Here is a 27,635-nt window from a genome sequence, read left to right on the forward strand (position 1 = left end):
CCTAGTCTTAGAGACTAGGTGTCATCACGACATCCTACGGAGGGAATTTGGGGTCGTGACAAGTTGGTATCAGAGCACTAGGTTCATAGGTGTCATGAGTCACAAGCAGGTTTAGTAGAGTCTTGCGGATCGGTACGGAGACGTCTGTACTTATCTTCGAGAGGCTATGGAACTGTTAGGAAATATTCACTTCTTTGACTCCTTATCGTGTGGCATTGATTTAGCTTGAAACATATATCTTATATTCCTTTGTATCCACTCGTGTATGACATTGCGCACTCGGTATCAGTTGTGCGTCGACGGTTCATGATGTCGTAGATGGACTATGAGGGAGCCAGAGATGCTCAAACATTGCCTCAACGTGTGGTTCTGACTGAATATGCGGGCGTATTGAGTGATCACCTAGTGAATCATATGGGGGTGCAACGGACGTTGGCGTCTGGTTAATTTATACAAGCTGTGAAGATTATTATTGTGGATCATCGGACGTTGTGACCTATGACTTCGCGCCGAGTAGGGGGAGTCCACTACCAATGGGTGAATTGCGGGGTCATGTATTATATCAGTTTTGGCCTGAAATATTTATATATGTGGTACTGAAAGGTTCCCTAAAATTTACACATGTTTAAGACCTGAGATTTTGTAGAGAATAAGGTTGGGACTTGCGGTATGTCCGCCTCCTTAATAATCCTATACTTCAATACCAAAGGACTTATAGAAACAACTCTAAATTTGTAGAAGGTCTACTCAGCGTGGACGTCACTGTTGCAGATTTTGGGGTGCTTCGGAGTAAGTACACTTGTTGACGAGAGTCTGGACTATGTGGTTCGTGACAAGATTTGTCTGTATGGAGCTCTACTTTTGTGATCGTTGTGTATAAATAGGGGTAAGGGTTACCCCAAAGAAGAGTCGAAGAGTATGTTAAGAAATTGGTCAGCTCAACAGTGTAGAGTCAGTATAACAAAAGAAGAAATTCGCCTTGGGAGAGATAATTCTCCACCGGTGTTCGTGGCAAGCCTATGAAGAGAGCATACCAGCCAATGCAATACCGCCCACTTGGCTCAGTTCTCAGAAATGCTTTTGAAAGAGTTTGTTTTCTGGACTCTCCGTAATGCGTGGCGCATAAGGTTTGAACGGTTGCGTCATGTCACCATTGACGATGTCAGAATATGACATCAAGTTCAATAATTTAGCCCGTCATACTCCTACTTTGCTTCCTACAGCCAGAGGGCGAGTCCATAAACTCATTAAAGGACTCAATTATGATCGTAAAATTTTGTACGACTCGGGAGCTACAAGCTGATACTTCATTTCTGCTAGTTGTACAAATTGCCAAGATATTAGAATGTGTTCGGCGTGAAAAAAAAAAAGGAAACTAAGGAGACCAAGACGTCTTAAGGTTCTGGGGGATTCAGTGGATTCTACTCTACAAGTATAAATCATTATGGAGGGGGCTCGGCCAGTCGGCCAGCCCAGTCCGCACATCGGATTACTCGGGGTGCTCCATTAAATTCTTTTAATGCACCACCGACATGAGTTCCTACAATAGTTATTCCAGTTATCTAGCACAGACTCAATATGAGCAGCCTAACCCGCAAAAGGGTTGTTATGAATACGGTGATACTAGGCACATCATGAGAAAAATTGTCAAAAACTTGGGAGAGACTTATTTCATCAAAGCACTCAGGCTACGTGCCCCATTGCAGTTACTACACCACCCACATGACCAGTTAGGGGTGGAGGACAGACGAGTAAAAGGTGTCCTAGAGGTGGAAACCCAGTCATTGATATATTTGTTTTACGGTATGGTGGAGATCGCTACATCAAATGGTGTCGTTATAGGTACGACCTCGATTTAATATAAAGGAATAATTTCCTTAAGTTGATTCGGTTCTCAATATCGAAACGAGTTTTCCTATTGTGCTCCACTTATGAGTGAGCTTCATAATTCTATAATCTACTTATGTGTTTACCCCTGTTGGGAGATTTTATGGAGATAACTACGCCTATCATTTCATGTTGGTCACTAATAAGAGCTGCGAGGCTAAATGTGGCTTTTTGTTACTCATTTCGGTAAATTTTGATGTAAATTCCGAATAATTAATTGCAAATTATGAATTATATGCGCTACCGGTGTGGGGTTCATTATGTGTTGTGATTTGGTATAACCGAAATTATTTAAAAGGAGAAAATGGAAATTTTTAATTGGCACGATGTGCATATTACTTGTGATTCAGAACAGAGGACGAGATCCTCACATTTTTACGTAAATTGATATGTTTAAACCGGGCTACGAGCTGCGGTGGAAGTTATATAAGGACGAGATCCTTGTGAGGAAAATTCTTGTGTTTAAGTTCTCCCTTGTGAAATTAAATTTGTACTATAGTATTAATAGGGAGTCATGCCTTTTAGGCTTATTTGAAAATTCTTATATGAAATTCTCTGTGCATAGTTGTCAATTTCGTGTTGTAATTATTAATTTTTAACCTACGAGGTAAGTGCCCGCCTAGGTGACATTAAATGTGACTCGTTAATTCGGGTAAAGAATTATGAAGTCTTCATGCCTCGCATCTAGTTATCAGTATTGTGAAGGTTTGCAACGAGATTTTTGTTAATATGAGGTTAAATGATGATTCTGTAATTGATTATGAAAAACTATTAATACCAAATTGATCCAAGAGGGTGCCCCATTTACAGGGTCAGACGAGTGTGAGTTAAGCTTTCAGAAGCTCAAGATCACTTTGACTCCGACACAAGCATTGGTATAACTTACATATTCAAGGTCTTATACTGTGTATTGTGACGCGTCGCGTATTGGTCTCGGCACGATGTTGATGCAAGACGGTAGGGTGATTGCCTACGCTTCCAGACAGTTAAAGGTGCATGAAAAGAATTATCATGTACATGACCTGGAGTTAGCAGCTATTGTTCATGCCTTAAAAATTTGGCGGCATTATTTGTACGGTGTCCATTGTGAAATCTATACCGATCACCGGAGTCTACAGCATCTGTTTAAACAGAAGGATCTTAATTTGCGGCAGCGAAGATGGTTGGAGTTGCTTAAGGATTATGATATCACCATTCTCTATCATCTTGGGAAGGACAATGTAGTGGCTGATGCCTTGAGTCATAAGGCGGAGAGTTTGGGCAGCTTAGCATATTTACCGGTAGCAGAGAGGCCTTTGGCCTTGGATATTCAGGCCTTGGCCAACCAGTTTGTCAGATTGGATGTTTCCGAACCGAGTCGAGTTTTGGCTTGTGTGGTTTCTCAGTCTTCTCTTTATGATCGTATTAGGGAGCGTCAGTATGATGACCCTCATTTGCTTGTCCTTAAGGATACAGTTCAGCACGGTGATGCCAAAGAAGTCGCAATTGGAGATGACGATGTATTACAGATACATGGCAGGCTATGTGTGCCTAATATAGATGGTTTTCGTGAATTGATTCTCCATGAGGCTCACAGTTCGCGGTACTCCATATATCCAGGTGCTGCGAAGATGTATCAGGACTTGAGACATCACTATTGGTGGAGGCGGATGAAGAATGACATAGTGGGGTATGTATCTCGGTGTTTAAATTGTCAACAGGTAAAATATGAGCATCAACGACCGGGTGGATTACTTCAGAAGTTAGAGATTCCAGAATGGAAATGGGAGCGGATCACTATGGATTTCGTTGTTGGGCTCCCACGGACTCAGCGGAAGTTGGACGTAGTTTGGGTGATTGTGGATAGGCTGACCAAATCAGCTCATTTCATTCCTGTGATTACTACTTACTCCTCAGAGCAGCTGGCTCAGGTATATATTCGCGAGATTGTCAGACTTCACGGTGTACCAGTATCTATCATCTCTGACCGGGGTACACAGTTTATCTCACAATTTTGGAGGGCAATTCAACGTGAGTTGGGTACTCGGGTAGAGTTGAGTACAGCATTTCACCCTCAGATGGACGGGCAGTCTGAACGCTCTATTCAGATACTGAAGGATATGCTTCGTGCGTGTGTGATAGATTTTGGGGGTGCTTGGGATCAGTTCTTACCACTTGCGGAGTTTGCTTACAACAACACTTACCAGTCAAGCATCCAGATGGCTCCGTATGAGGCCTTGTATGGTAGGCGGTGCCGGTCTCCAGTGGGTTGGTTCGAACCAGGCGAGGCTAGACTTTTGGGTATAGACTTGGTTCAGGATGCCTTGGAAAAGGTTAAGTTGATTCAGGATCGACTTCGTACAGCCCAATCTAGACAGAAGAGTTAATGCGGATCGGAAGGTTCGTGATGTTGCATTCATGGTTGGTGAGCGGGTATTGCTCCGGGTTTCGCCTATGAAGGGTGTGATGAGGTTCGGGAAGAAGGGCAAGTTGAGCCCTAGGTATATTGGGCCTTTTGAGATTCTTGAGAGAGTTGGAGAGGTGGCTTACAAACTTGCACTACCACCTAATCTCTTTGCCGGTCATCCGGTACTCCATGTCTCCATGCTTCGAAAATATCATGGCGATCCGTCTCATGTGTTAGACTTCAGTTCGGTTCAGTTGGACAAGAATCTATCTTATGTTGAGGAACCAATGGCTATTTTGGATAGGCATGTTCGAAAGCTGAGGTCAAAGAACATTGCTTCCGTGAAGGTTCAGTGGAGGGGTCATCCGGTCGAGGAGGCGACTTGGGAGACCGAGCATGATATGCGCAGCTGTTATCCACACTTATTCACCAGCTTAGGTACTTTTTCTAACTCCGTTCGAGGACGAACGTTTGTTTTAGAGGTGGAGAATGTGATGACCCAAAATGTCATCTTTAAATTTAATAATTAATTTTGTATTCTAAGACCTCAAAAAGCACTATTTATCATTCCTCGACTTGCGTGCGCAGTCCGTAAAATTTTCCGAAAAGTTTTCAGGTAAAAAATGAATTAAAATGTGAATTAGAGCTTTAAAACTCAACTGAGTTGACTTTGGTCAACATTTTGAGCAAACAGACTCGGATCAGTATTTTGATAGTTTTGGTAGGTCTGTATCGTGATTTGGGACATAGGCGTATGCCCGGAATCAAATTCCAAGGTCCCTAGCCCGAGATATGGAATTTTGATGAAAAATTAAAAGTTTAAGTTCAAATAGTGACCAGATGTCAAATTATGTGCAAACGACCCCGAAAAAGAATTTTGATGATTCCAACAGCTCTGTATGGTGAATTTGGACTTAGGAGCATGATCGGAATTTTATTTGGAAGTCCGTAGTGGAATTAGGCTTGAAATGCCGAAAGTTGAATTTTTGGGAAGTTTGACCGAGGGGTTGACTTTTTGATATCGGGGTCGAAATCTGATTCTGAAAATTTTCATAACTCAGTTATGTCATTTATGACTTGTGTACAAAATTTGAAGTCATTCCGAATTGATTTGATGTGTTTCGACACTAGATATAGAATTTGAAAGTTCAAAGTTCATTGATTTTGATTTGAGGTGCGATTCATCGTTTTGATGTTGTTTGATGTAGTTTGAAGCCTCGACTAAGTTCGTATGGTATTTTGGGACATGTTGGAATAATTGGTTAAGGTCCCGAGGGTCTCGGGTGGATTTCGGAAGGTAAACGGAATGAATTTCGGACAAAGAGTGCCGGAAATTTCTGTTGCAGAAATTTTGTGCGTGGAGCCAACTTTGGAAGCTTATATCTAGCAATTCATAAGGAATCCGAACATTTTCAAAACATAAAAGTTGTAGTAGTTTGATTATAGTTTCCAGAAAGTTAAACCATTCATTATTTGGACATTTGTACAGAAAGTTATGACGGATTGAATGATGGCTGGTAGAGCAGTTTCGCCAGAAATTTCTGATGCGTGGAGCCGACTTTGGAAGATTATATCTCGCAATTAATAGGAATCAGAACATTTTCAAAACATGAAAATTGTAGTCGTTGGATTATAGTTTCCAGAAAATTAAACCATTTATCATTTGGATATTTGTACATGAAGTTATGATCAATTGAAGGAAGGCTGGTAGAGCAGTTTCTGGTGGACTTTTAGTGACGAAAAATGGACTTTTAGTGACGGATTGGCAGAAACTTAAGGACCAAAAATGGTCATTTCATTCATTTCGTTTCGGATTTTTGGAGCACGGTTCTTGGGCGATTTTTGGGCGATTTTCACGGAAAAACATTGGGGTAAGTGTTCCTTATCCTATATTGATTATATTTCATGATTCCATACTCATTTACATCATGAATCCGTGAATTTATGGAAGAAAAATCAAGATTTTTGCAAAATCTTCCAAAAATGAAAATTTAAGATTTGGAGGTCGAGTTGTTATCGGATTTTGATAAAATTGGTATGGGTGGACTCGTAATTGAATTGGTTGTCAGATTTTATAAGTTTTGCCGGATTCCGAGATGTGGGACCCATGGACAAATTTTTAGCTAATTTCGGATTTTATTGAAAAATGTAATATTTTCTTATGAAATTGATTACTATAATTTTTGTTGGCTGTATCGAATTAATTATGACTAGATACGAGTCGATCGGAGTCGGAAAATCAAGGAAAAAGCATAATACTTGATTAAATTGGAGCAAGTCGAGGTAAGTGACTTGTCTAACCTTGTGTGGGGGAAATTTCCCCGAGGATTGTTATTGATGTGATTATTGAAATGTGTTGAAAGTCGTGTGCACGAGGTGACGAGTGTGTACACGGGTTAAATTGCGAAAGATTATATTTTTAAATTGTGTAGATCACTGTTGCGCATTTATTAAATTATTTTATCTTATTATATTCTTCATCATTGATCTGAGATATATACTTCAAATTTGTTTGATCTTTTCTTACTAATTGTTTTACCTGTTTAGTTGAAACTTGGTTTCTTTTATTCTGCGCATTATTTGAAGGTTGATTTTATTTAAATTAAATATTATTAATATGAAGTATTTGACATTTTAAAACTTGATATTTAAGCAACGTAGTAAAGATTTTGAAATAAGATTTTCCTAAATTATTTACTCTTGAATATTTTTATACTCATTGTGAGAGAGCTGTGAGCTCTTTATTGTGGAAGAATATTATTGTTGAATTATTTTGACATGATCCGTGAGCTCTTTATTGTGAAAAAATATTATTGTTGAATTATTTTGACATGAGTCGTGAGCTCTTTATTGTGGAAAAATATTATTGTTGAATTATTTTGACATGAGCCGTGAGCTCTTTATTGTGAAAAATATTATTGATGAATTATTTTGACATGAGCCGTGAGCTCTTTATTGTGGCAAACTATTATTGATGATTTATTTTGGCATGAGCCGTGAGTTCTTTATTGTGGAAAAATATTGTTGTTGAATTATTTTGGCAAGTTAAATTATTTGAGCACTTGAGGTGCAAATTGTGATATATTGTGATATTGATACGCATGCGGTGGTATAAGGTCTGGGTGTTGAAATGCATACGGTGAGATAAGGGTGGCTTGATACGTGTGGCTAGTAGGGGTGACTACTAGAAGTCATGAGGTGTGATAAGGGTGGCTAAAACGCGGGATGTTATTTTGGAAAAAAATGTTTTCTTTAAATAAATTGTGAAGGCTCCCGCGGTGATATAAGAAAATGAGATATTTTGAAATTATTTATAACTTGGGACTACGAGGCGGTACCTCGGTAGTGCCCTTGTTGATATTGATTTATGGCCATAGTTGCTTTCGATTAATTGTTGTGATTTTCATAAAGTTGAAGGAAATTCTGTTTTGATTCCACGAGATATTATTTGCAATTATTTGGTGTCATTAAATGTGACATACTATTTGATTCATTTCCAATGTCATTTTATTTTACTACATTGATAAACATTTTACCATGCCATTATTATATTCCAGTAGGGCCTTCACCTGACCTCGTCACTACTCTACCGAGGTTAGGCTTGGCACTTACTGGGTACCGTTGTGGTGTACTCATACTACGCTTCTGCACATCTTTTTTGTGCAGATCCAGGTATATTTTACCAGCCTAGACGTTAGTGAGTTACCTGCGCACGGAGACTTCGAGGTATATCTGCCAGCGTCCGCAGACTCCGGAGTCCCCTTCTATCATTTTATGTTGCTTCCTTATATTTTATTTAGACCTTGACATATAGAGACATTGAGAATAAATTCTTAGAAGCTTGTGACTTATTTCTACCGGGTTTTGGGGGTTGAAATTGTTTGAATTGTAGTTTATTTATTTCATATATTTATTATTATTCCGCATTGATAGGCTTACCTAGTCTTAGAGACTAGGTGCCATCACGACATTCTACGGAGGGAATTTGGGGTCGTGACAGGTAGTAAATTGAAGAACTTGAAGTTCTTAAGTTTGATTCAATTTGGTTTGAGGTGTGATTCTTAGTTTTGATGTTTTATACGTTCTGAGAGCTCGAGCGAGTCCGTTTTATGATTTCAAACTTGTTGGTATGTTCGGGCGGGGCCCCGGGGGTCCCGAGCGTCAATCAGACGAGGCTCGGACTAAGTTGGAACTTTATAGCCAAAGCTGAAGCTCCCCATATCTGTCAGAATCGCAGGAGCGAAAAAAGGACCGCACCCGCAAAGGCGCAGGTGCGAAGAAGGGAAGCGCATGTGCGGAAATAGCGCAGGTGCGACGTGTAAGTCGCAGAAGCGGACTCGCAGATGTGAGCCGCTGACCGCAGAAGCGGACTAGGCTGGCTAAGTGAAAAATCGCATCTGCGACGCTTTTTCCGCAGAAGCGGCTAGCTAGCCGTAAATGCAAAAGAACTGCTTGACAGAATGTGTTAAAATCGGGGTTCAGTCATTTTGAGCCCATTTTCTTCCATTCTTGGCGATTTTGGAGCTTTTTTAGAGGGGATTTCAACTAGCAATTTAAAGGTAAGTTAATTCTACACACTTTGAGTTACATATATAGATTATGGGTAGATTATAACCGGTAAATCTTAGAAATTAAGGGTTTAGACGAAAAACCTAGATTTGTATAAAAATGAGATTTTAACCACAAAAATGGTTATGGAATTGGATAGAAATTATATATTTGAGTTCTTGAGATTATGAGTAACGTTTTCATCAAAATATTTTCGGAATCCGGGCACGTGGGCCCGGGGTAAATTTTAGGAATTTTACCACTTTGGATAGGGTAATTTATTTAATAGATGAATTTCGAATTATTGAACATGTATTAATTATTTTATATAACTTTTGGATAGTTTCGGATTTTTCGGCATTGAATTGAGGTATTCGCGATATTTTGATCAGAAAAGTGGACTTTGAGACAAGGTAAGTCTCTTGTCTAATCTTGTGAGGGGGAATTTACCCCATAGTTGATTAAAATAATAATTGTTGCTAATTGTGGGGGCTACGTACGCACGAGGTGACGAGAGTCCGTACGTAGCTACTATCTATGCTAAAGTCCGGGTAGTTTAGGACTCGAAGCATGAATTATGTGTGTAAATTGTATTCTTCATTTAATTAAATTATTGATATATATTGTGAATTATTAGAAAAACATAGTAAGAGACTGAAATCTCATATACCTCGGCAGTGTACACGACACTCTAGATCGGGTCGTACGACCTCGGCAGAAATCGTGTCTAATAATAATAATAATTGCACGATACCTCGATATTCTTAATTACAGTTTGTGAATTTAAATAATAGATTTGAAATTATTGCATTTGAAGGAGTTTAATTATTTTTGATGGTTAAATAAAATATTGTTAACTCTGTGAATCATGTTGATTTAAATTTTACTATTTTATTCTATTTTTTATTATTGACCCTTAGTGAGTGTCAAAGTTGAACATCTCGTCTCTACCCCTTCGAGATTAGGCTTGATACTTACTGGGTACACGTTGTTTACGTACTCATACTACACTTGTTATACTTTTTGTGCAGGGCCTGAGACAGGTGCTATCATTGGACCTATCGGTACGCACCCGTGTTATCCAGAGGCTTAGTGGTGAGCTGCTTTCTGAGTCGTTCTGCAGCAACTAGTGCCTCTTCTGGGAATTTTATTTTGTCTATTTCATTTCAGACAGTATTTATAATTTTTGTATAATCTACCAGATACTCATACACTTATGACACCAGGTGTTGGCACACACTAGTAGAATTTTTGGATTTAATTAATTTTCTTGGTTATTTTGATTTACTAGGTCTTTTAATATTGTTTTAATTCTTGCAAGTAAGATGAGTTTAATTACTCGATTAATTTTAAATAATTGAATATATGTTTAAATTATTAGTTGGCTTGCCTAGTTGTAGTGTTGGGCGCCATCACGGCCTATAGGTGAAATTAGGTCGTGACAACATGGTATCAGAGCACTAGGTTCATGTAGGTCTCACAACTTATGAAAAGGCTTAATAGAGTCTTGCGGATCGGTACGGAGACATCTGTAATTATCTTTGAGAGGCTATAGGGTGTTAGGAAACTACCTTTCTTCATCTTCCATCGTACAATTAATGTAGTACTAAATATCTTTCTCTTACTCTCTCACAGATGGTGAGAACGCGCTCTAATGAGGCTCCAGACCAGGGAAGAGCTACTCTCCCAGTTGCTAGAGGCCGAAGCAGAGGGAGGGCTCCAGCTCGTGGTAAGGGACGAGGACGTCACAGGACTGTTCCACTTATATATCACCAGTGGGTCCAGCAGATAATCCCATTATTGAGGAACAGGGTAAAGTGCCTGTGGCAGAGCCAGCTCCGGTGGATTTCATTTACATTGGGATTCCAGGATGTCATGGGTCATATGCTACGGTTCACGGACACTATGACTCAGGCCGGTTTATTTCCGGCAGACCCATCCATATCTCAGGCGGGCGGGGGAGCACAGACCCCTACCGCGCAGGCTCATGGACAGGCAGCTGCTGTATATCAGACCTAGGGTGCACTACCCGTGGGTGGAGCCCAGCCAGTGGCAGCAGCTACACCTGAGCCCTGGCCAGACAGATGGACTAGACTACATCCTCTTGTCTTTGGGGGTGAGCGACATGAGGATCCCCATGACTTCATTGATCGGTGCAAGGACAGACTACACAACATGAGGATATTGGAGTCTCATGGGGTTGACTTTGCTACTTTTCAGCTAGAGGGCAGAGCCCGTAGATGGTGGAAGTCTTATATTCTTGGCAGACTAGCAGATTCTCCTCCCATGACTTGGGACAGATTCACCCGTACTTTCCTGGACAGGTATATTCCACCCTCCCAGAGGGAAGAATTAAGGTTTCAGTTTGAGAAGCTCCAGCAGGGTCAGATGTCTGTGACCGATTATGAGGCGAGATTCTCTGAGTTATCTCGACATGCACTTACGATACTCCCTATTGAGGCGGAGAGAGTGCGGAAGTTTGTTGCGGGTTTACATACTGTCATTCAAGCCACTATGGCTCGAGAGGTTGAGATGGGTACTTCTTATGAGCTAGTCGTGCAGATAGCCTAGAGGATTGAGGGTGTACGTCAGCATAGCCGAGAGCAGGTTACGAGAGATAAGCGGTTTAGATATTCTAGAGAGTTCAAAGGTGCTCCGTCTGGGGGAAGAGGTCAGCTCGTGAGAGGGAAGTCCAGTAGGCCCCATATCCAGCACCACCGCCTCCTCGGGGTCCTCCAGTGCGACCTTATTTCAGTGTTATGCCATAGAGTTCTTATCGCCCACCAGCTATCCAGGGTTCTTCCAGTGGGTATTCAGGTTCCCACGGCCAGATTCTTAGTCAGCAGCCCATCGCACCGAAGAATTGTTACGAGTGCGGTGATCCCAGTCACATGCAGAGATTCTGCCCCAGACTTCGGGGTAGACTAGTGCAACAGGGTCAACAGCCTATAATTACCGCACCAGTTGCTCCACCAGTGGTCTGACCACCAAGAGGAGGAGGACAGGTGGGTAGAGGTCATCCTAGAGGTGGAGGTCAGCCAAGTGGAGGCCAGCCAATTGGCGCTCCAGCTCGGTTCTATGCTTTTCCGGCCAGACCAGATGTAGAGACCTCAGATGTCGTGATTACAGGTATTATTTCTGTTTGCGGCAAAGATGCCTTGGTATTATTTGATCCAGGATCTACGTATTCATATGTGTCATCTCTATTTGCTCATTTACTGGGTGTTTCTCGTGAGTCCTTGAGTACTCTTGTTTATGTGTCCACTCTTGTGGGCGATTCTGTTGTTGTGAATCGGATATACCGGTCCTGTATTATTACATTCTGGGGTTATGAAACTAGAGCAGATCTTCTACTGCTTGAGATGACCGACTTTGAAATTATTCTGGGTATGGACTGGTTATCTCCATATCATGCTATTCTAGATTGTCATGCCAAGACTGTTACTTTAGCTATTCCAGCATTGCCTAGGCTAGAGTGGAAGGGTTCGTCTGTTAGTGCATTTAATCGGGTTATTTCTTTTATGAAAGCTCAACACATGGTTTAGAAGGGTTGTTTAGCTTATCTAGCCTATGTTTGGGATACTACTGCAGAGACTCCGACTATTGATTCAGTGCCTGTAGTTCGGGAGTTCTGCGATGTATTTCCTTCAGATCTTCTAGGTATGCCACCTGATCGTGATATTGACATCTGTATTGACTTGGCTCTAGATACCCAGCCTATATTTATCCTACCGTATCGCATGGCTCCGAAAGAATTGAAAGAACAGCTTGAAGAATTACTAGCCAAAGGGTTTGTTAGACCGAGTGTATCGCCTTGGGGTGCACCGTTATTATTTGTGAAGAAGAAATATGGAACGATGCGAATGTGCATTGATTATCATCAATTGAACAAAGTCACTATTAAAAACAAGTACATGTTTCTACGTATTGATGATTTATTTGACCAGTTGCAGGGTGCTAGGGTGTTCTCTAAGATCGACTTGAGGTCGGGGTACCATCAGTTGAAGATTCGTGATTCGGATGTTCCGAAGACTGCTTTCTGGACAAGATATGGTCATTATGAGTTTCTGGTGATGTCCTTCGGTTTGACTAACGCCCTGGCAGCGTTTATGGATTTGATGAACAGGGTATTAGACCATATATTGATTTTTTTATCATTGTCTTCATTGATGACATTTTGATCTACTCGCACATTAAGGAGGAGCACGAGCAGCATATGAGAGTGGTGCTTCAGACATTGCGGGAACAAAAGTTATATGCTAAGTTCTCCAAATGTAAGTTCTGGGTAGAGTCTGTAGCATTTTTGGGGCATATTATATCGGGTGAGGGCATTAAAGTTGATCCCAAAAAGATTGAGGCAGTTCAGAATTGGAATCGTCCCACTTCGGCGACTAAGATCAGGAGTTTCCTAGGTTTAGCAAGTTATTATCGTCGGTTAGTGGAGGGTTTTTCATCTATTGCAGCACATTTGACCAAATTAACCCAGAAGGATGCTCCGTTCCGATGGTCCGATGATTGTGAAGTGAGCTTTCAGAAGCTCAAGACAACATTGACTACAGCACCAGTGTTAGTGTTGCCTTGCGGTTTGGGGATGTATACAGTGTATTGTGATGCTTCACGTATTGGCTTGGGTTGTGTATTGATGCAGGAAGGGCGACTTATTGCATATGCTTCACGTCAGCTGAAGCCCCACGAGAAGAATTGTCCAGTGCATGATTTGGAGTTAGCTTCGATTATTCACGCTCTTAAGATTTGGAGGCATTATCTTTATGGGGTGTCTTGTGAAGTTTACACTAATCATCACAGTTTGCAGCATTTGTTCAAGCAGAGGGATCTAAATTTGAGGCAGCGCAGATGGCTTGAGTTACTAAAATATTATGATATTACTATCCTGTATCATCCGGGCAAAGCAAATGTGGTTGCAGACGCCTTGAGTAGAAAGGCGGAGAGTATGGGTACTTTGGATTTCATTTCAGCATAGTAGAGGCCATTAGTTTTGGATATTCAGATCTTGGCTAACAGAATTGTGCAGCTAGATATTTTAGAGCCCAGCCGAGTTTTTGCATGTGTTGTGGCCCACTCTTCACTATTTGAGAAGATCAAGGCTCGCCAGCATGATGATCCACACTTAATGGTTCTTCGGGAAGCGGTATTACGGGGTGGTGCCAAGGAAGTTACTATTGGTGCGGATGGTGTCCTGCGACTCCAGGATCGTCTGTGTTCCTAATGCGGATGGACTAAGTAAAAAGATCCTAGATGAGGCACACAGTTCTCAGTATTCTATTTATCCAGGTGCTACAAAGATGTATTGTGACCTAAGGCAGCATTATTGGTGGCGACGAATGAAAAAGGACATAGTTAAGTATGTAGCTAGGTGTCTAAATTGCCAGTAAGTTAAATATGAGCACCAGAGGCTAGGTGGCCTACTTCAGCAGATGACTATACCAGAGTCGAAATGGGAACGCATTACTGTGGACTTTGTAGTTGGGTTGTCACGGACCTTGCGGAAGTTTGATGCATTTTGGGTGATTGTTGACAGGTTGACCAAGTCGGCACACTTTATTCCGGTTGTGACTACATATACTTCAGAGAGGTTGGCCCAAAGTTATATTCAGGAGATAGTTCGGTTTCACGGTGTGCCAATTTCCATCATATCAGATTGAGGCCCTCGGTTTACTTTACATTTCTGGAGAGTAGTACAGAGTGAATTGGGGACCCGTGTAGAGCTCAGTACAGCCTTTCATCTGCAGACCAACGGGCAGTCAGAACGGACAATTCAGATTTTTGAGGATATGCTCAGGGCATGTGTGATTAACTTTGGAGGTCAGTAGGATCATTTCTTGCCTTTGGCCGATTTTGCTTATAATAACAATTACCAATCCAGCATCGTGATGGCTCCATTTGAGGCTTTATATGGTCGGCGATGTCATTCGCACATCGGATAGTTTGAGCCCGATGAGGCTAAGTTATATGGTACTCATTTGGTTAAATATGCCTTGGAAAAGGTAAAGTTGATTCAGGAGCGACTTCATACAGTACAGTCCAGACAAAAGAGTTACACAGATCAGAAAGCACGTGATTTATCATTTATGGTGGGTGAAAAAGTTCTCTTGAAAGTTTCGTCGATGAAGGGAATCATGAGATTTGGGAAAAAAAGGGAAGTTGAGCCCAAGGTTTATAGGCCCATTTGAGATATTGAGACGAGTTGGGGAGGTTGCTTACGAGTTTGCCTTGCCTCCCAGCATATCAGGAGTTCACCCAGTTTTCCATGTATCTATGCTCCGGAAGTATCATGTCGGCCTATCACATGTGTTAGACTTCAGCACAGTTCATCTAGATAATAGCTTAGGTTATGAAGAGAAGCCAGTTGCCATTGTTGATAAACAGGTTCGCCAGTTGAGGTCCAAGAGGATTTCTGCAGTAAAAGTCTAGTGGAGGGGCCAACCAGTCGAGGAAGCGACTTGGGAGGCCGAGGAAAACATGAGGGGTAGATATCCACAGTTATTCAGCACTCCATGTACAATTCTAAACCCGTTCGAGGACGAACATTTGTTAAGAGGTGGAGAATGTAATGACCTAATCAGTCATTTTGACTTTTAGAACCCTGTTCCCCTAAATAAAACTCTTCGTATGTGCTTTTATTAATGTATGACTTGCGGGGATGGTTAGTTTGGGATTTGGAAGTGTTCGGGTTGAAATCGGAACACTTGGTTCCTTAAGTTGGCCTTAAAATACCAAGTTTGACTTCGGTCAACATTTTGAAAAAACAACCCCGGGATCGGGATTTGACGGTTTCAATGGGTTCGTATGATGATTTCGGACGTGGGCGTATGTTCGAATCAGGTTTTGGATAACCCGGGAGCGTTTTTGGCGCTTAATAGTGAAAATTAACTATTTGAAGGTTTAAAGTTTTTTAAATTTGGTTTGGAGTAGGTTTTGGAGTAATTGAAGTCCGTTTGGAATTTCGAGTTTAGGAATAGTTCAGTATGGTGATTTAAGACTTGCACGCAAATTTTCGTGTCATTTCGAGTAGATTAAGTACGTTTCGGTGCATTGGAAGTAAATTGAAGAACTTGAAGTTCTTAAGTTTGATTCAATTTGGTTTGAGGTGTGATTCTTAGTTTTGATGTTGTTTTATACGTTCCGAGAGTTCGAGCGAGTCCGTTTTATGATTTCAAGCTTGTTGGTATGTTCGGGCGGGTACGTTCTGAGAGTTCGAGCGAGTCCGTTTTATGATTTCAAACTTGTTGGTATGTTCGGGCGAGGCCCCGGGGGCCCCGAGCGTCAATCGAACGAGGCTCAGACTAAGTTGGAAATTTAGAGCCAAAGCTGAAGCTCCCCAGATCTGTCAAAATTGCAGGAGCGGAAAAAGGACCGCACCTGCGAAGGCGCAGGTGCGAAGAAGGGAAGCGCAGGTGCGACGTGTAAGTCGCAGAAGCAGACTCGCAGATGCGAGCCGCTGACTACAGAAGCGGGCTAGGCTGGCTAAGGGGAAAACCGCATCTGCGATGCTTTTTCCGCAAATGCGAAAGAGCTGCTTGACAGAATGTGTTAAAATCGGGGCTCGGTCATTTTGAGCCCATTTTCTTCCATTCTTGGCGATTTTGGAGCTTTTTGAGAGGGAATTTCAACTAGCAATTTGAAGGTAAGTTAATTCTACATACTTTGAGTTAAATACATAGATGATGGATAGATTATAACCGGTAAATCATAGAAATCAAGGGTTTAGACGAAAAACCTAGATTTGTATAAAAATGAGATTTTAACCACGAAAATGGTTATGGAATTGGAGAGAAATTATATATTTGTGTTCTTGAGATTATGGGTAATATTTTCATCTGAAAATTTTCGGAATCCGGGCACGTGGGCCCAGGGTGAATTTTAGAAATTTTACCATTTTTGATAGGGTAATTTATTTAATAGATGAATTTCGAATTATTGAATATGTATTAATTATTTTATATAACTTTTGGATAGTTTCGGATTTTTCGGCATTGAATTGAGGTTTTCGTGACATTTGGACGGAAAAGTGGACTTTGAGACAAGGTAAGTCTCTTGTATAATCTTGTGAAGGGGAATTTACCCCATAGTTGATTAAAATAATAATTATTGCTAATTGTGGGGACTACGTATGCACGAGGTGACGAGAGTCCATATATAGCTACTATCTATGCTAAAGTCCGGGTAGTTTACGACTCAAAGCATGAATTATGTGTGTAAATTGTATTCTTCATTTAATTAAATTATTGATATATATTGTGAATTGTTAGAGAAAAATAGTAAGAGATTGAAATCTCATATACTTGAATTTTTGTATTAATTAATTTAATTGTTAAAAGAAATTGTGCATCCTCTCGTATTAATCCTTTAATAAATACACTCGCATTCCGGAGGTACATAAGAAAATGTCCTCCTTTCTTGTGGAGCGGGTCGAACGCCTCAGCAGTATAGATGCATCTATGGATCGCACCGCACGTCCCTCGACAGTGTACACGACACTCTAGATCGGGTCGTAAGACCTCGGCAGAAATCGTGCCTAATAATAATAATAATTGCACGATACCTCGATATTCTTAATTGCAGTTTGTGAATTTAATTAATAGATTTGAAATTGTTGTATTTGAAGGAATTTAATTATTTCTGCTGGTTAAATAAAATTATCGTTAACTCTGTGAATTATGTTGATTTAAATATTTCTATTTTATTCTATTTATTATTATTGACCCTTAGTGAGTGTCAAAGTCGAACATCTCGTCTCTACCCCTTCGATATTAGGCTTGATAGTTACTGGGTACACGTTGTTTACGTAATCATACTACACTTGCTATACTTTTTGTGCAGGGCCTGAGACAGGTGCTATCGTTGGACCTATCGGTACGCACCCGCGTTATCCACAGGCTTAGTGGTGAGCTGCTTTCTGAGTCGTTCTGCAGCAACTAGTGCCTCTTCTGGGAATTTTATTTTGTCTATTTCATTTCAGACAGTATTTATAATTTTTGTATAATCTACCAGATACTCATACACTTGTGACACCAGGTGTTGGCACACACTAGTAGAATTTTTGGATTTAATTAATTTTCTTGGTTATTTTGATTTACTAGGTCTTTTCATATTGTTTTAATTCTTGCAAGTAAGATGATTTTAATTACTCGATTAATTTTAAAGAATTGAATATATGTTTAAATTATTAGTTGGCTTGCCTAGTTGTAGTGTTGGACGCCATCACCACCTATAGGTGAAATTGGGTCGTGACAGATGGAGTTAAATTTGTTATCTTTTTTAGCTATAAGATATAGTTTAATTTTTACTTTTCATTAGTAAAATTACCAGTAGTAGAAATTTATTTTGTATTCTTAAAATTTTATTTAATCATAGAAAAATATTTTCTTAATTGTTTGAACACATTATTTCTAAATATTGTAGTAAAAATTTTACTGTCATTTTATTTCTTTACGTAATACTTTCAAAAACAAATAAAATTCATCTCAAATTCAAATAAATCTTATCATTCTATTTTCTAAATTTTGCCGCATTTTCAAAAAATCATGTTATGCTTTCAAACTTAAACTAACTACACCCAATTCAGATATTAATCATGGAAAAATATTTTCTTAATTGTTTGAAAATATTATATCTAAATGATATAGTAATATTTTCACTATCATTTTATTTCTTTACATAAATTTTCTTTCTTTTTAAATTTTAAAATAAAAATAAAATTTTTAATTTTCATTAGTAAAATTACCTATATTAGAAATTTATTTTGTATTTTTAAAATTTTATTTTTCATAAATAAAACTTCAATTTCGTGGTATTATCCATAACTAGTAGTCGTACCCGCGCGATGCGCGGTTAATATTAATTAAATTAAATTAAATTATGATGGGACTTATTTGAATATATTAGATCGTATTGTTTTAACAAATTTCAATTGTCATATAGTCATTGAATAACTTTTTTATTATATATTTTTCTTTATTCTATTATCCAATATTTAGTATTTTTATATTGTTAATAGAAACTTTTATTAGCAAATTACTTTGTTTAATATTTTTATCTGCACGCTTTCTTTTTGTAATATAAGAGAAGATATATATTTTATTAATGTTAAAATATTTTTTATTTTAAATTTTATTCTGTTGTTGTCAATAATATTATCTGAATTTTAATAAATAAAATCTCTGTTAAATTAAAGGGGCTTATATAGTCAATTAGTTATTTTGTTATATATTTTTCTTTATTATATTATCTAATATTTAATATAATTGTATTGTTAATATAAATTTTTATTAGCATATTACTTTGTTCCGTGATGGCGCCTAACATTTTACTTGCTAGGCAAGCCAACGTTAGAATAATATTATCTATTTTTAAAATAATTTTTAAATTTATTAATAATCAAAGAATAAATGCGAAAGTAAAGTCTGAAATGTAGTGAATAATCCATAAAAATAACGATGTCTAAATACCATCCCAGAATTGGTGTCACAAGTGCACTAGCTTCTAGAATAATACAAATAAAGGTCAGAATAAAATAAAGCTGTCTGGAAATAAACACACAGCTAAAGTAAAATAGACGGGGACTTCAGAACTGTGGACGCCATGCAGTTATACCTCAAGTCTCCTCCGAGTAGCTGAAATCCGAGCAAGTCTATGGCACACCGTTGGGATCAACTCCGAAATCTGCACAAGAAGTGCAGAGTGTAGTATCAGTACAACCGACCCCATGTACTGGTAAGTGCTGAGCCTAACCTCGACGAAGTAGTGACGAGGCTAAGGCGGGTCACTTACATTACCTGTACGCAATATTAGTAACAACAACAATAATAGAAATAAATTAGGTAACTCATTTATAATAATTGAAGCCAACTCAGCAATCATAACCAATTATCATTTCCATCAATTCTGTTGCAGTGTGCAACCCGCTCTCACAATATATTCACATTCAATTCTGTTGCAGCGTGCAACCCACTTTCACAATATATTCACATTCGGTTATGTTACGGCGTGCAACCCGCTCTCCCAATATATTCATTTTAATCAAGTCTGTTATATATTTATTTCAATCAAGTATATATAGACTTTTTAATAAGTCTGTTGCGGCGTGCAATCCGATCCCCCAATATTGACTTTTAATAAGTCTGTTGTATATTTATTTCAATCAAGTATATATAGACTTTTTAATAAGTCTGTTGCGGCGTGCAATCCGATCCCCCAATATTGACTTTTAATAAAGTCGGTTGCGGCGTGAATCCCGATCCTCCAATATATCCATTTCAATCAATTTTGTTGCGGCGTTCAACCCGATCCTCCAATATATCCATTTACCAATTCTTATAGAAGAAATTTCCCCAATAAATGCAACAATTAATATAAAATTATAAGACAACAAGCATACAATAATTATGATTTAATTATGAAACAAACAATGACAAATAGCAAATTATTATGGAAATCAGGGAGAAAATAGGCAGTTTAATATTTAATATGCTAAATGTCAAATGACAATTAAAACACATAATTCAAATAGCATGTAACAATTAATACAGGAACTCAAGAATTAATATTTGACAAAAAATAGGAGAGAAACAATTATTATAATAATTAATTTATGATTTAAAACAATTTATGATTTTTCAAGTAAGCAGGCAAACAATTAATTTGACGACGTATAGACACTCGTCACCCCACCTAGACGTCATTCACATGCATTTCACATAACAAATAATTTAAGGGTTCTATTCCCGCAAGTCAAGGTTAACTAAGACACTTATCTCGCTTTGCAAATTCCAATCAATTACTCAACCACAGCTTTTTCTTTTAAATTTGTCTCCAAAAGTTTCAAATCTATTCATAAACAATTCAATATACTCAATACGAAGCATAGGAATTAATTCCATATGAATTTACTAATTTTTCGGATAAAAATCTGAAATTCATTAAAATATTTAACAGTGGGACCCACATATCAAATCCCAAAAAAACTCGAGAAATCCGAACACCTGTTCCGATACGATTTCAACCATACAAAAATTATCCAATTCCGATATCAAATGGACCTTCAAATCTAAATTTTTTGTTTTTGGAAGATTTTAGAAAAATCTGATTTTTCTTCCATAAATTCACGGATTCATGATATAAACGAGTATGGAATCATGAAATATAATCAATATAGGATAAGGAACACTTACCCCAATGTTTCCCGTAAAAATCACCCAAAATTCCGCCTTAACCGAGCTCAAAACGACCAAAATGTGAAAATAATATCGGACTCTTCGATATATACACTGCCCAGGAATTTTCGCACCTGCGGTGCCTGGACTCGCACATGCGAGTAAAATCTTGCATCTGCAAAATGGGGCTGCCAGGCGAGGCCTCGCACCTGCGGAGGAAAAATTCGCACTTGCGCTGCCTTCCGCTTCTGCGATTGCCAAGTCCGCTTCTGCGGACGCGCGAGTGCATGCAAGTTTCCGCACCTGCGGACCTTTGCCCAGCCTGCCCAGGCCGCTTCTGTAATGGAAGGCTCGCTTTTGCAAGCTCGCACCTGCGGTCAAAAATCCGCAGGTGCGATTACAACAGAATGCAAAATTTCAGATTTTGCTTAAGTCCAATTCTTGTTCCGATTTCGATTCGAGTCACACTCGGGGTACTTGGGACCCCGTCCGAATATACCAACGAGTCCCGTAACATAATACGGACTTACTCGGGGCCAAAAATCACATCAAACAATGCTGAAATTACAATTCACACCCCGATTCGAACTTTGAGTTTTACACTTTTCCATTTGCAAATCTCGTCACAAAACATATTAAATGAATCTAGAATGACTTCAAATTTGGCACACAAGTCCTAAATGACATAACGGAGCTATTCAAATTTCTAGAATCGGATTCCGGCAACGATATCAAAAAGTCAACCCCGTGGTCACACTTGGAAGTCTTTAGCCTTTAAATTGCTAGTTCCGTTAAATGGTCATACCTTGAGCTAGGGACTTCCAAATTAAATTCCGGGCTCCCAAGTCCCAAATCACGATACGGAGCTATCGGAACTGTCAAAACATTGATCCGGGTCCGTTTTCTAAAACTGTTGACCAAAGTCAACTCAATTGAGTTTTAAAAGTTCTATTTCACATTTTAATCCATTTTTCACATGAAAACTTTCCGAAATTTTACGGACTGCGCACACAAGTCGAGGAATGATAAATGGTGCTTTTTCAAGGTTGTAGAACACAGAATTACTTATTAAATTTAAAGATGATATTTTGGGTCATCACATTCTCCACCTCTAAAACAAACGTTTGTCGTCGAACGGAGTTAGAAAAAGTACCTGAGCTGGAGAAAAGGTGTATATATTTACTCTACATGTCTGACTCAGATTCCCAGGTAGATTCCTCTACCAGCTGACCTCTCCATTGCACCCGAACTGAAGGATAACTCTTAGACCTCAACTGTCAGACCTGCCGGGCTAGAATAGCCACCGGCTCCTCCTCGTAAGTCAAATCTTTGTCCAATTGGACTGAGCTGAAATCTAACACATGGGACGGATCACCATGATATTTTCGGAACATAGACACATGAAACACCGGATGAACCGATGATAAACTAGGAGGTAATGCAAGCTTGTAGGCTACTTCACCCACCCTTTCAAGAATTTCAAATGGTCCGATATACCTAGGGCTCAACTTGCCCTTCTTTCCGAACCTCTTTACACCTTTCATAGGTGAAACACGGAGCAATATTCTTTCTCCAACCATGAATGCAATATCACAAACTTTACGATCGACATAACTCTTTTTCCTAGACTAAGCTGTGCGAAGTCGATCCTGAATAATCTTGACCTTATCGAAGGCATCCTGTACCAAATCGGTACCCAACAACCGAGCCTCTCCAACCAACTGGCGATCGGCATTGCCTTCCGTATAATGCCTCATATGGAGCCATCTGAATGCTCTACTGGTAGCTATTATTATAAGCAAACTCCGCAAGTGGCAAGAAATGATCCCAAGAACCTCCAAAGTCTATAACACAAGCGCGGAGCATATCTTCCAATATTTAAATAGTGCGCTCTGACTGTCCATCTGTCTGTGGATGAAATGTTGTACTCAACTCCACCCGCATGCCTAACTCATGCTATACAGCCCTCCAGAAAAGTGAGGTAAACTGTGTACCTCGATCTGAAATAATAGACACGGGCACACCGTGAAGGCGGACAATCTCACGAATGTAAATTTCAGCTAACCTTTTTGAAGAATAGGTAACTGCCACTGGAATGAAATGTGCTGACTTGGTCAACATGTCCATAATGACCCAAACTGCGTCAAATTTTCTCTGAGTCCATGGGAGCCCAAAAACAAAATCCATAGTGATACGCTCCCACTTCCACTCAGGAATTTCTAACTTCTGAAGAAAACCACTAGGTCTCTGATGCTCGTACTTAACTTGCTGACAATTCAGACACCGAGCTACATATGCAACTATATCCTTTTTCATTCTCCTCCACCAATAATATTGCCGCAAATCTTGATACATTTTGGCGGTACCTGGATGAATAGAATACCTGGAACTATGTGCCTCTTCAAGGATTAATTCACGAAGCCCGTCAACATTAGGCACACAAATATGACCCTGCATTCACAGAACTCCATCTTCCCCCACAACAACATGTTTGGCATCACCGTACCGCACCGTGTCCTTAAGGACAAGTAAATGAAGATCATCATATTGTCGCTCTCAGATATGCTCATATAAAGAAGACCGACCGACTGTGCAAGCTAGAACCCAACTGGGTTCTGAAACTTCTAACCTCACAAACTGATTAGCCAAAGTTTGAACATCAGCACCTAATGGTCTCTCACCAACCAGAATATACGCAAGACTGCCCATACTCACAGCCTTTCTACTCAAAGCATCGGCCACCACATTGGCCTTTCCAGGGTGATACAAAATGGTGATATCATAGTCTTTCAACAACTCCAACCATCTTCTCTGCCTCAAATTAAGATCCTTTTGTTTGAACAGATACTGAAGGCTACGATGATCAGTAAATACCTCACACGAGACACCGTAAAGGTAATGCCTCCAAATCTTCAGCGCATGAACAATGGCTGCCAATTCTAAGTCATGAATAGGATAACTCTTCTCGTGAACTTTCAATTATCGCGACGCATATGCAATTACCTTGCTATCTTGCATTAATACTGCATCAAGCCCAATGTGAGATGCGTCATAATATACCGTATACGATCTTGAACCTGTGGGTAATACCAACACTAGCGTCGTAGTCAAAGTGGTCTTGAGCTTCTGGAAGCTCAACTCACACTCGTCTGACCATCTGAATGGGACACCTTTCTGGGTCAACCTGGTCAATGGGCTTGCTATATATGAAACCCCTTCCACGAACCGGCGATAATAACCTGCTAAACCCGGGAAACTCCTAATCTCTGTAACTGAAGTAGGTCTAGGCCAATTCTGAACAGCCTCAATCTTCTTAGGATCCACCTTTATGCCTACTACCGATACAACATGCCCCAAAAAGGAGACTGAGTTTAACCAAAACTCACATTTTGAAAACTTGGCATATAACTGATTATTCTTCAAGGTATGAAGCACACTTCGAAGATGCTGCTCATGTTCCTCTCGACTGCTGGATTAAATCAAGATATCATCAATGAATACAACCACAAAAGAATCCAAATAAGGCTTGAACACCCGATTCATCAAATCCATAAATGTTGTTGGGGCATTTGTCAACCCAAATGACATCACTAGGAATTCGTAATGCCCAAACCGAGTTCGAAAAGTTATTTTAGGGACATCAGATGCCCTAATCTTCAACTGATGGTAGCCAAACCTTAAATCGATCTTCGAAAATACCTTGGAACCCTGAAGCTGATCAAATAAGTCATCAATTCTTGGCAACGCATATTTGTTTTTGATAGTGGCCTTGTTCAACTGCCGATAGTCTATACACATCCGCATAGAGCCATCTTTCTTCTTTACAAATAATACCGGTGCACCCCTGGGCGAGACACTGGGTCCAATGAATCTCTAATCAAGCAAGTCTTGTAACTGCTCTTTCAATTCTTTCAACTCTGGCGGGGCCGTACGGTATGGTGGAATAGAAATGGCCTGAGTGCCCGGAGCCAAATCAATACAAAAGTCAATATCTCTGTCGGGTGGCATCCCTGGCATATCTGCAGGAAATACTTCTGAAAATTCACGAACAACTGGTACTGAGTCCATAGAAGGGACATCTGCACTGGGATCGCGAATATAAGCCAAATAGGCTAGACACCCTTTCTCTACCATACGCCGAGCTTTCATATAAGAAATAACCCTTTTGGCAAAATGACCAGGAGTTCCTTTCCACTCTAACCGAGGTAACCCCGACATAGCTAGGGTCACTGTCTTGGCATGACAATCCAATATAGCATGATAAGGGGACAGTCAATCCATACCCAAGATGACATCAAAATCTACCATATCAAGAAGTAGAAGATCCACACTAGTCTCAAGATTACCAATAGTAACCACACATGAACGATAGACATGATCTGCTACAACAGAGTCTCCCACCAGTGTAGATACACAAATAGAAGCACTCAGAGAATCACAAGCCATAACCAAATATGAAGCAAAATAGGAGGACACATAGGAATAAGTAGATCCTGGATCAAATAGAACTGAAGCATCTCTATGGCAAACTGGAATAATACCTGTGATCACAGCATCAGATGACTCGGCCTCAGGCCTAGCTGGAAAAGCATAAAATCGGGGTTGGGCAAAATCGGGGTTGGGCCCCACCACTTTGTACTGCGTCTCTAGGACGGCCTCTAACTGGCTAGCCTCTACCTCTAGCGGCCTGACCTCCACCTCTAATGGCCTGACCTCCCCCTCTAGCTTCCTGACCCCTACCTCTAGCTGGCTGAGCAGGCGGTGAAGCAACCGGTGATGGTATGATGGCACGCGAATCTTGCTGAGATATGTTACTCGCCAATCTAGGGCAATACCTCCTGATGTGACAAATATTCCCACACTCATAACACACATCCTAATGTCGTGGCTGCTAAAGCTGAAGCTGACCCAAATAGGCCGGATAACCGATGTAATAACTCTGGAGTGGTGAAGCACTAATATGAGCTGAATGTGCACTGAATGCCAGCTATCTAGAGTAAGGTATAATAGGACCATGACTCCCTGAAGCACCGGGAGATGCATGAAGTGATGAATGAAACTGTCTGGGAGGATGTCCCCTACAAAAATTACCCCTTCCTCCAGACGAGACACCACTGAAACCACTAAACTGATGAGGCCTCTTATCGGACCTCTGCCCTCTCTCCTATGCAAGAACTATCTCGATCCTCCTTGCGACATTAGTAGCCGCCTGAAAAGAAATTTCACTTCCGGTCTCCTTGGACATCTGAAGTCTGATAGGGTGAGTGAGTCCCTCAATAAACCTCCTCACTCTCTCTCCCTCCGTAGGTAGTAAAAGGAGAGCATGATGGGCCAAATCCACAAAACGGGACTCATACTGAGTAACAGTCATATTGCCCTGTTGTAGATGCTCAAATTGTTTGCGGAATTCCTCTCTCAGTGTGATAGGGAGGAACTTCTCTAGAAATATATGAGAGAACTGTTGCCAGGTAAGTGTAGGCGATCCGACTAGTCGGGTCAATGTATAATCTCTCCACCACCTCTTGACGGAACCCGTCATCTGAAATACAGCAAAATCAACCTCATTGGTCTCAACTATACCCATGTTCTGCAGCACCTCGTGGTAGCGTTCAAGATAATCCTGTAGGTCCTCAGAAGGTGTACCACTTAAGTGAACTAGAAAGAGCTTATTAAACTTATCCAGTCTCAATAAGGCCTCAAAAGATATGGCAGGCCTATCACCGGTCTGTGCCGCAACAACTGGCAGAACTACCCCCACTGGTGGGGCTGCTGGAGCCTTATTCTGGGGAGCCATCTGCTCCGGAGCGGGAGTAGTGGGAGTTTGTGCTCCTCCCCCAGCCTGTGAAATGGCTGGTGCCATTGGAAATGTACCATTCTGGGCCACGCCCTCCATAAGACTCACCAAACGGACTAGAGCGTCCTGAAGCGCTGGAGTAGCTATGAATCCTTCCGAGACTTGAACTGGTCCAGCTGGTACATTCTGAACTGGAACTTCCTCCTGAAGGTCCACTTGAGGTTCTACAACATGTGCAGCTACTTGAGCTCTGGACTGAGCTCTACCTCGGCCTCTGCCTTGGCCTCTAGCACGACCTCGACCTCAACCTCTACCCCTAGCCATAGTTGCCACCGGGGGTTCTGGTCCCTGTCCATCGGTAGAGATATTACGTGTTCTCACCATCTGCGAGAGAATAAGAGTAGAATGTTTCAATCATCGATGATAGAATAAAATCGCACGACAGAATAAGAAAGAAATGATATTGTTCCTAAACTTTATAGCCTCTGAGAGATAAATACAGACGTCTTTGTACCAATCCTTCAGACTCTACTAAGTTTGCTCGTAACTCGTGAGACCTATGTAACCTAGTGCTCTGATACCAACTGTCACGACCCGAAATTCCCACCTTCAGACCGTGATGGCGCCTAACATTTTACTTGCTAGGCAAGCCAACGTTAGAATAATATTATCTATTTTTAAAACAATTATTAATTTTATTAATAATCAAAGAACAAATGCGAAAGTAAAGTCTGAAATGTAGTGAAAAATCCATACAAACAACGATGTCTAAATACCATCCTAGAATTGGTGTCACAAGTGCACGAGCTTCTAGAATAATACAAATAAAGGTCTGAATAAAATAAAA

This window comes from Nicotiana tabacum, chromosome 9, assembly GCF_000715075.1.
Source record: "Nicotiana tabacum cultivar K326 chromosome 9, ASM71507v2, whole genome shotgun sequence".
NCBI classification, from domain to species: domain Eukaryota; kingdom Viridiplantae; phylum Streptophyta; class Magnoliopsida; order Solanales; family Solanaceae; genus Nicotiana; species Nicotiana tabacum.